Raw genomic sequence first — 10,751 nt, 5'->3', positions numbered from 1 at the left:
CGAAGGCCAAAAAGTGGGCCCTGCTGCCCCGAGGGCCATCTAGGAAGATTGGTCTTTGTCGATGAATGAGATCACACTTTCCCTGTTTATGGATTCCCTCCACCCCTCTTTACCCTTTGAAGGCCCCTCAGCCCCTAGAGCCTTATTTTGCCCTCCCTCTGTCTGGAAATGAGAACATCCTTGGATTTTTTTTTTTTTTGGTATTGTTGTTGTATGCCTCCCTGACATTCCAAATAGTGAAACAGCAATGAATCGTTTTAGACTTCCTCTGTTAACGTGGGTGCACAGACATGCTCTGCAAGACAAATATATCTATTTATTAGACAACTGAATCAAAAGTGTCAAAACATGAACAATAGTTTCGCAGCTTTTTTCTTCCTCTTTTAACTTGATCGGTTAATGTATCACCATTCATCTTTTTCTCCGTAGCAGTTGCTTCGATAAATTGAAAAAATTAACACTCCCCAAATCTTGGACCATTTCAGGTAAAATCTATAATTATCAGGAGCGTAAAAAGGATTAACTTTTTTCTTTACTTGTGTTGGTAGAATGGGACCCATTCCATCATTTAAATAAGTGTCTGTTTGAAACATTTTCAAAATTTCTAATAGAGGCAAATGATTCATTCAAATGAACCTATAATTTCTTGGCTGAGGGGGAACATCAAAGAAAAAAGGCCCTCGGGGCAATGGGGCCTTAAAAAAGTCCCGCAGGGCCTATACCAAAACAAGTGTAATCCAATTCAATGGTAAGGAGAACTCTTTTAATTTGGCCCTCGGGGCAGAGGGGCCTACTTTTTGGCCCTTAGGTCACAAGGGCCATGCACATTCACATACACAGACACAGAAACAAATCAACACCAAGTCACTAAAGATTCATTTCAACTTTAAATAACAAATAGCTGTAACTTTTAATGATTTTCCCCTTCAGTATTAAATTGGTTTTGGTTAATACCAACTACGGTTTCTGTTTTAATCCTCAACGCAATGGTCTTGAGATACAGAGTGATGAGCTTATCAGCTTGGCTGGTACATGTATAGATTGCACTGATACTGTTTGTAAATTTATTTTTGTTACACTAACATTTTACATTTCAAACGAAGAATTTTTTGAAAGATTAAACATTTGTAGTTTCAGTATGCTCTTGCAAAGTAAATCAAAGTAGAACTTGCAACTGATATACAAATCAATCATTTCACGAGAAAATAATTAAGAACATATATAAGGGGAAAATCATTAAAAGTTACAGCTATTTGTTATTTAAAGTTGAAATGAATCTTTAGTGACTTGGTGTTGATTTGTTTCTGTGTCTGTGTATGTGAATGTGCATGGCCCTTGTGACCTAAGGGCCAAAAAGTAGGCCCCTCTGCCCCGAGGGCCAAATTAAAAGAGTTCTCCTTACCATTGAATTGGATTACACTTGTTTTGGTATAGGCCCTGCGGGACTTTTTTAAGGCCCCATTGCCCCGAGGGCCTTTTTTCTTTGATGTTCCCCTCAGCCAAGAAATTATAGGTTCATTTGAATGAATCATTTGCCTCTATTAGAAATTTTGAAAATGTTTCAAACAGACACTTATTTAAATGATGGAATGGGTCCCATTCTACCAACACAAGTAAAGAAAAAAGTTAATCCTTTTTACGCTCCTGATAATTATAGATTTTACCTGAAATGGTCCAAGATTTGGAGAGTGTTAATTTTTTCAATTTATCGAAGCAACTGCTACGGAGAAAAAGATGAATGGTGATACATTAACCGATCAAGTTAAAAGAGGAAGAAAAAAGCTGCGAAAACTATTGTTCATGTTTTGACACTTTTGATTCAGTTGTCTAATAAATAGATATATTTGTCTTGCAGAGCATGTCTGTGCACCCACGTTAACAGAGGAAGTCTAAAACGATTCATTGCTGTTTCACTATTTGGAATGTCAGGGAGGCATACAACAACAATACCAAAAAAAAAATCCAAGGATGTTCTCATTTCCAGACAGAGGGAGGGCAAAATAAGGCCCTAGGGGCTGAGGGGCCTTCAAAGGGTAAAGAGGGGTGGAGGGAATCCATAAACAGGGAAAGTGTGATCTCATTCATCGACAAAGACCAATCTTCCTAGATGGCCCTCGGGGCAGCAGGGCCCACTTTTTGGCCTTCGGGACAAGAGGACACACATGCACACACACACACAAGCACACAAACAAACGAACATTCTTACTAATTCAACAAATGTTTACACACAAACATCAACAAATAAATTCAAACCAACCACTGAATCAGTTCAAATGAACTAAAGTGACTTTGGTTTATTGCATTTCAAAAGATAAACCAGCTGCGTTACCGTGTAAGGCATGAAAGGTGCATTAAAAAACAAAACAAACTGTTGATCTGTCATGTTCAATTTCAAATTCAATATTTGAAGTTTAAAGGGGGGGGGGGTGTAGCCTCTTCTTTCTTTGTTTTCATTTGCAAATATGAATCACATACATTTAAAGACTATAGAAAGTGTCTGAAATATACAACTACAAGTCTTACAAACAGAATGATTAGAATACATTTGCAAAGATAGTGATCAGGAGATTTTTTTTTCAAATTGTCAAACTACCTAAAAGCAAGATCAATTTTAAATCTACTGAATTTGATGTTTTGAAAAAATATTCTTTTAAAACATTATACAGTGAATTGCTGGAACATACATGAAAATTGTGAAAACATTTCACTACACTTCATTACATCAACCTCGAATAACTTGAAAGAATAGCACTTTACATAGATGTCATGGCTATAAAATAACATAATATATACAATAATTCTTTTGAGTGCAATCTACAAACCCTCATGATGGTTGTATCTGTGCTATAATCTATAAGTGTTGCAACTCATCCATTTAACTTATGGATACATTTTGGGTTAAGGGAGGGGACTCAATCTATAGTATGAATGCAATAATGTGATATATTCTCCTTAAGGTATGAATCTGAAGGGAGAATCATCTGCTCTTAATTCTTAGGGATGAATTCTATGTTAGTTTGTTTTTGAATTCTGAGAAAGACTCCTTGTATAGGATGAAAAAGGGGATACTTCAAGTAGGGGCATATCATTGAATTAAATCCAGGGAGTGAATAGAAACGTTGAATTGTACTAGGTTTGTACATTACCACAAATTTCTTGTCAGTAAAAGGTATTATTCAGTGAGAACGGAACAAGTGATAGTCTGGTCCTCTTATTTTTCACTTAGTGTAGCCTATATTACGATATTGTGCTCTTTTTTCATGATTAAGCTATTAAGTAGCAGAAGCTGTACTTGCAGACCTTTCTAAACATGTGGACATCAAACCAAATCATATCAATAAAGAAGAAAGCTATGGGTAAAACAATTTCTTAGGATTAGCAGTGTATTTATTTTTTTATATTTAAAAGATCTTGTGTGGGGTTGGGGTGGGGGCTTCAATATAAAGATAAAAAAAAAGGGTAATAGAAATACGGTTGTCCAAGTGCATGGTGAGATACCACATACTTCACAAGTTGACATGATTTCCTCATACAGCAGTTGACTTTATTTCTTCATGATGGCAGAAATAAAACATAACCTGAAAGGTACCTTCTAAGTATTGAATCATTGTTCTGCTTTCAACTGATCTTCAAATAATATTCCATGCCCTTTTCCTACTCTGTGACCCAAGCATTGTTTCTCAGTGACAATTAACCACTGTATCTTTCAGGTATTTAACCTAAATTTCCATGATGAATACTTCGATGACTGTGTTGAACATACAAATATTACTATGGATCCACATTACTTTCCTGATGTATCATATTTTAGTTGTGAAGCAAGGAAATGTTGTGTCACAGTCACTGATTGTATCTTCTCACGAACAAAACGGTTATTCTCCCAAGCTTTGAAAATGTCCTTCAAATATGTCCAAATATGAGTCAAGTATTTTTGCAGAAATGATAGTCCATGACGAAAACCTTTGATGTTGAGTGTTTCACAGATACAGTATTCTGGAAGGAGGACGGGTTGGGGTGGGGTGGAATAGATGGTCACCTGTACGTTCCTGTGGACACGATTATTTCACTGGCATCAACCTAGGGATGAGTTTCTAATGATGAAAGTCTCACGTATACAACCTAGTTATTTCTTGGCAATCAGCAGATTAGAATCAACAGCCACCTGAAAAGAAGATAAATTATCAGAAGAGTGTAATGAAATTCATGGAGAGTTAAACAGCTGAATGCATGGGAAAATAAATCTCAATCTACACCAGATTATGTGATTAACCCCCTTCCCTCCCCCCATGGTTTTGTATAAATATGGTGGAGAAGGCAATAGATAAAAAATTTAAAAACATAATACAGTGAGGTGATTTTCTCTTTAAAAATCCATCGACATTATAAATAAAAATATGGCACTGCATAATAAAAATTATTTCAAATTTAGTAAGGTATCTATAACACTGAAAGCAAGCAAATAATACTGAATACAAATAATAGCACAAAATAAAAGTAAAGTATTGTATACATAATGTGGCTGTGTGTGTTTTATATAAATTTGCTTAAAATTTACATCAGTGGGTGTGATTTGTTTGAAGCTCTTGTTCATTGACAGGAAAGAAATATTGTGAAACGATCAAATCTTAGATTTTTTTTTTGGTTTGATTAGTCACTTTATTTAAACTTTCACAGTTATCGTCATTTTCACAGGTTTATTATTATTAGTTGTTTTTTTTTTTACCTTAGGAACACAGGTCTGAAACAGAATTTAAAACAAGTATAAACAAGGTGATATAGTAGTCATTGCTTTTAACTATGCAAGCTCTCATTCAAAACACGGCATAATTTCCTTTGTGTTTCAGTGTCACCTTACATTTGGTGCTAAAGTCAATGAACTTTGAACTAAACGCAGAACAACAGTAAAAATTGGGCAGTTAGGCGTTTGCTTAATGCTTACTACTTTGCGTGAAAAAAAAATCACGTCTGACATTGTAACTTGTTAAAGAAATTGTGATTGTACAGTTTACCACTTTATCAGGATAACATATTCAATTTTAAGAAACAAACGAAGTTTGTGAACATTTATAACCAGACGGTAGATCAGATAGGAGACGTTTGAAATGACATCAAAACAGCGGCCAATTTCGATTGCCCCGGCCGACCGCCATAATAAACAATAGACTTATACACAGCATTCAACACAGACTTTGTGCATAGAAAGTTTCCGCTATCATGCACACTGAGTGACTGTCGATCCAAAAATTTGTTACAAAGTCTCTCTCCCTTGCTAGACATTGACCTAGTCGCGTGTAGGTGACCCGTTGCGTCTGTTTACAAAGTATGTGCTTCCAGTTCTAGCCCATGCACAGCTTCCAGTTTCTTTCTTAAAGCAGTTTAGAAAATTGCTGGACGTGTCCTCTACTCAACAGTGGGATTAGAAGAGGACAGATTTATTTTTCCTTTTGCTTGTTTAAAGCGGTTTCCCACTTTCTTTTAGCCCAAGATCAGCAGATACGTTCGCTACGCGCTGCGGTACCGTGCTGTATGTTTATCAAAAGAAATTGTTGTTAGGTTTCAACATCGCTGCGATAACTTAAATCACGAATCGACACAGGACCCAATTTTCAAAATAGGTCAGACTTTCTCATATATACATCATCAAAGGTACAGAAAACAGACCTAGCCTGCACATCGATTAGCTCCGGACCCGTAGCGTAGCCCCATCGGCGCAGCGTGCTATGTAGTACATGGCATGACCTGTAGAATCACATCACAGGAGTGGTTATACGCCAACAGTTTAACCATCGAAATAAACATTTTAAGCGTCACCAGTGCTGCTTCTAACTTTCAATCCGACTGAAAGGTTATACAATTCTATGGACACAGAATTGCAGAAGTGGAAAGATGCCCAATGGAGGCCTTCTAGTTAGTTGTAAACAAACTCGGCATAAGTCCCATTGCAGAACGATCGCGATGTCAGCTGGGGTGATGTCGAATGGAACAACTGAAACATTGTAACAATTTCGCAGAGACCCCTGGATGATTGACAGGTTACCTTTTGTTCGATGCTGGATTATTTTGGCAGCGCGGCGATCGACCGCATGCATGCACTGCAGATCGACAAATTCCACCAATTTCTTTCCATGAAAATCGGCGGTTAAAACACTCTTCCTTACAACAATTTTCACTCTCAATCATCGCCGATGAAAGGGATTCACTGCTATTCTTTTGAGAAGGCAAGGAGAGGATAAAAATTAGTACCATACTTATGAAATCATCACATTTTTCACTCCATGATTTACGCGAGTACCGGACGATCGACCGCAAACAGTATTATTATCTCGCGGTCATTAGTACACACGGACGGTATCACTCGAGTTTCTCCTAGCGCTTGCATGTTATTCTATCGACTACCGTAATGGATATGTCAGTTCTCTTTAAAAATTGATAGATTTGATCCAATGAACTTGAAACATTATAAACATTATTAAAAAATTAAACACTGTTTTCCAACCTCTTCCTTCAAACTCGTATTCGTCGCCAAGTGTAACGTGTTGACGGACAACATGCACTGTACTGCATGCCTCGTGGCATGGTGCTAGCGCCGCGTACCTGGACAGTGCGGTACAGTACGGCATCGCTCCGTTAGTTTACATTTTAAAGGCAAAATTTCACATTTCTCATACTACCTACTTCTTTATCGAATGTTGCAGAATGATAATATATCAATACAACTGTTGAAATCGTGAATGTACATGCCCCGGCGCCCCCTCCCAACTTGTTTGACAGACGACGCCAGGTCAATTCGATACTGCATATCAACATAGAACAAAAAACACATGATGTATTAGATCGAAGAAAATGAAAAGTAATGAAATATATAGCAAATGAACTTACCACATTATCCCTTGACATCTTATCGTCCATGCTGACTGCAAAGAATGTCAATTGTTCCCTGTTATTTGCAGCAAAGTCGGGAAGACTCGCTCGTATCCAATGTGACTGCCGTACGTATGGTGTACATCACTACCCTGCTGTAAAAGCAGCCATAGGATTTATCTTCATCAAATGAGGGCCAGGTAGTGCGCTACTTTCCCAAGTTTTTCAACTTCTGAAGCAAATAACCTATGTGCCACATTCCTACATTTCTTGTTCGACTCGAAGTTGTGCTGCTCCGCGAAAAAAAAAACCCACTCGTATATACAGCAGGCTCCTACACAAAGTGATCGAGCCCATCTATTTTCACTAGGTTAGGGGGTCTTTTCATCACCTAGGAGACGTACGTTTCTACCAGGCGGCCATGACAGTAATCTCTATCTTTTTTAAAAGTGATCTATATCTTTTTAAAAGTGATATTTAAGCCCAGACAAAAAGTGATCTATATCTTTTTAAAAGTGGTCTATATCTTTTTAAAAGTGATCTATATCTTTTTAAAAGTGATCTATAAGCCCAGGCAAAAGTGGTCTATATCTTTCCAAAGTGGTCTATATCTTTCCAAAGGGGTCTATATCTATGTTCACTAGGCTAGGGGATCTTTCCATCACCAAGGAGACGTACGTTTGTACCAGTCGACCATGACAGTGGTCTATATCTTTCAAAAAAAAGACCCCCTAAGTTACCCAAGTGTTCTATATCTTTCCCCCACCCAAAAAGACCCCCTAACTTACCCAAGTGTGCTATACTGTCTCTTATACTACTTATGTTGCTCTGGTTCTTGCCCTATTTTTGCACTACGCATTTTGCTGACGCACCGTCGCTATTTGTGCCAGGCGACTTTTGTCACAATAACTTCTATAGACTCTTTTCATCTCAGTTGCCGTGGTGTTAAGCAATCGAAATACCGTCGAATCAGCAGAGCGCAGAGAGGGTGACACAACAGCTCTTGCTAATACTCTACAGCCTCTGAATAGTTTGACCACTTGTCTGAGCTTGTCTGACCTTTAAATCCAGAAGAACATTTATTAAAAGAAGACGCTGAGTCCTGTTTGAGCGCCAGCTGTACTTTATACGCCTCTGTAGCCCCGAAATGATCATTCATCACAAGACTACTTTGGCAGGCGAACAAAAGAGATGTCTAAATGTTGCCCTCGCGTTTTGTCCTATTATATTTTCCCTACTAGTGGTTGCCCTGGCTTTCTCAGTTTGAGTCGATCTTTTTACACGTGACGGGAAATGTCCATGGGATATTTTCATATTACTTCACGTGGTGTTCATTAATTAAAACACTAGTGACTCAACACTGCGTAAAGAGTGATGAAAATATATCTCTCTCCTGTCTGTGAATAGTTTTAATATTTGTCTGGGCTGACCTCGCCCAACCTCTGAGGCGAGGCACCTCGACTTTGCCTTTTGACGTGTCGGAGATTTGAAAGTTGAGGAAACTGAAAACCTTAAACCTTAAAACGAAAACAATCATCAGCGACAGTTCTTCAATATAGCTAATTCCTTATATTGGTTGTGTATATAAAAATGTATCCCTAGTTACTAATATAACAGGTATTTCCATGTTCCTTCTTTACTGACTGTGCACAACGGATATTGGTAACATTTTTTCGCCAGGAGACAGAAGCCAACCTAATTCATTTGAGTGAAAAAGGTTGTGATGTTAGTTTCATAGGCAGGTAAATTCTGTGTCCGACGATGGCACCACTCGATCACAGGACTATGAATAAACAAAAGAGGCATTCCTGCCTGGAGGGAGCAAGATTGAAAACAAGTATTGTATGGAGTTATTAGAGCGAAGCCTTTTGTCGCTCTCTCACAGAGCACGATCCGCTCTTTTGTTTGTCTGAATTTCACTTGTATTTGAAGAGAGAGAGAGAGAGAGAGAGAGAGAGAGAGAGAGAGAGAGAGAGAGAGAGAGAGAGAGAGGAGAGAGAAGAGAGAGAGAGAGACATACACAAAGACACACAGACACACAGACAGACAGCTGATATAAAAGATGCGTCATTGTAACAACATCACAGCAAAGTGTTACTGACGAAACTGTAACCTTGTATGACACTAGACGCTGAAATTTTATCGACTTGGCGTCATGAAGTAAGCGGGGGGAAACTATAGACGAAATAAACACACTCTAACAGCATGCTAATGTCAAGCTTGGAATGTCATATTGTTGCAGAACAAGTGTCCTTAGGGCAAAGAGAGGTCATTTGATCATATCGTACAAACACTATACAAACACTATATTGCGTTATTAGCATTGCTCAGAAGTTATGCGCATCCTGTTGCAATAAAATGTTCCGATCAATATTTAGATGAAAACCTGCACACAGTGTGAAGGCGGTTTTACCATACATACAAAGTGGTCATACTAGTAAACCAACAAGCAGCATGTTAATTTTTGAGTCAGAAAACATGTGATATACATGATAATGTAGCAGGGAAAACCTGGGATAACAATGTTTTAGTAGCGTTTTAGTGTTTTGCAAAATTTGAAGTCTCTCTGTGTATTGCGGATCGGGCTGAAATATCTATTTTTCTCCATATCGACAACACGCTGAGACGGCAATTTTTTAAGATGCCTATACAACAATGGCTTTCACTTTGAGTTTTCCCTCTTGAAGAAAATAATAGAGATTTACCATCCCAACAAAATGTCTGAGTGACCATTCTCCGATACCTTGTGCAAAAAACCAAAACACTCTGCGACAGAAATATCGTTTGTCAACCTTTTTCTCGAACAGCATATGTTACCTGCTCCGAGATTTGCGTTTTTAGTATCCAGACGATTTCCATTCATTTACAAGTTGCACAAATGCGCATGTGCTAAGTCCACTACACCTCAAGTGAAACGTCCGCATGATTGTGAAGTTTTGACTGCTATCACTTTTAACCCGGCAGTGATTTACAAGAAGCAGTTTTGACCAGTGTTACAAACACTTCCCTTGGCATCACAGTCAAGTCCTTAAATCGGGAACGACGCATAGAAACACTTGACGAAAATTAGTAAGTAAATTGTCTTGAAGTAAAAATAGAGTATTTGTTGTGTTGTTACACCATTGGCCGGAAGTGAATCACTAATTGGCCAATACTGGTAACCTTGCCATGGCTTTACATGTTTGTGTGACCCTAGTAACAATTTTTCCGCTGGGCAAATGTAATACACATTTTAACCGAAAAATTGTACGAAGAACGAAACTGACAATCATGAATGAATGAATCAATCAATCAATCATTCAATTAATCGATAGATCAATCGATCGATCAATCGATTGCATTGTTATTTCTGTATGATACATCGTAAAATGTATATATTTTGGAATTTTATTTCATTGCACATACAGAAAACAATAGTAAGCCGCATTGATGAACATTCAAAAGTCCTCTTGTAGGCAATCTGTAGTAACACTTGACAGGTGATAATGCATCAAGAAATTTAAAAATGTTACAAGAAGATATCGTCAACACAGATGCCGTCTTGCAACTGAAACAAGGTGATATCTCCAAATGATTAATTTGACCAATTGCTAGTGGGGACTTTTTTCGACATTTACTTTGGTCATGCACCTGCAAACTTTTTTCAAAACTGGCAGCAATTATGCTTTCACGCAAATATATTCAGTGACGTAAGCAGTGTAATGAATCGTCTGTAAAATGAGACTTTCCGATGATCTAAACAGTGATATCATTCAGTTTAGCCTACAGTGATTGTCGTACATCCCCGGCCTATCACTTGAATGGTGTTACAAATACAGCTGGTTTATTGAGTGTCCGTTTATCTGCAAAGCTTAAAACATGTATGATACTTGTCATTGGAATTAAACAGT

At 37.9% G+C, this 10,751-nt stretch overlaps 1 long non-coding RNA gene across 1 annotated transcript; it reads right to left on the bottom strand.

The window, feature by feature from the left end:
- Positions 1-2,268: 2,268 nt before the first annotated feature.
- On the bottom strand, positions 2,269-7,246 carry LOC139127280 (uncharacterized). Its single transcript, XR_011550967.1, has 2 exons — positions 6,880-7,246; positions 2,269-4,162 (listed from the first exon to the last, which is right to left on the bottom strand). It is a non-coding gene; the product is annotated as an uncharacterized lncRNA (long non-coding RNA).
- Positions 7,247-10,751: the final 3,505 nt, after the last annotated feature.

This window comes from Ptychodera flava, unplaced genomic scaffold (assembly GCF_041260155.1).
Source record: "Ptychodera flava strain L36383 unplaced genomic scaffold, AS_Pfla_20210202 Scaffold_30__1_contigs__length_3116999_pilon, whole genome shotgun sequence".
NCBI lineage: Eukaryota > Metazoa > Hemichordata > Enteropneusta > Ptychoderidae > Ptychodera > Ptychodera flava.
This window is presented reverse-complemented; position numbering and strand designations above follow the sequence as displayed.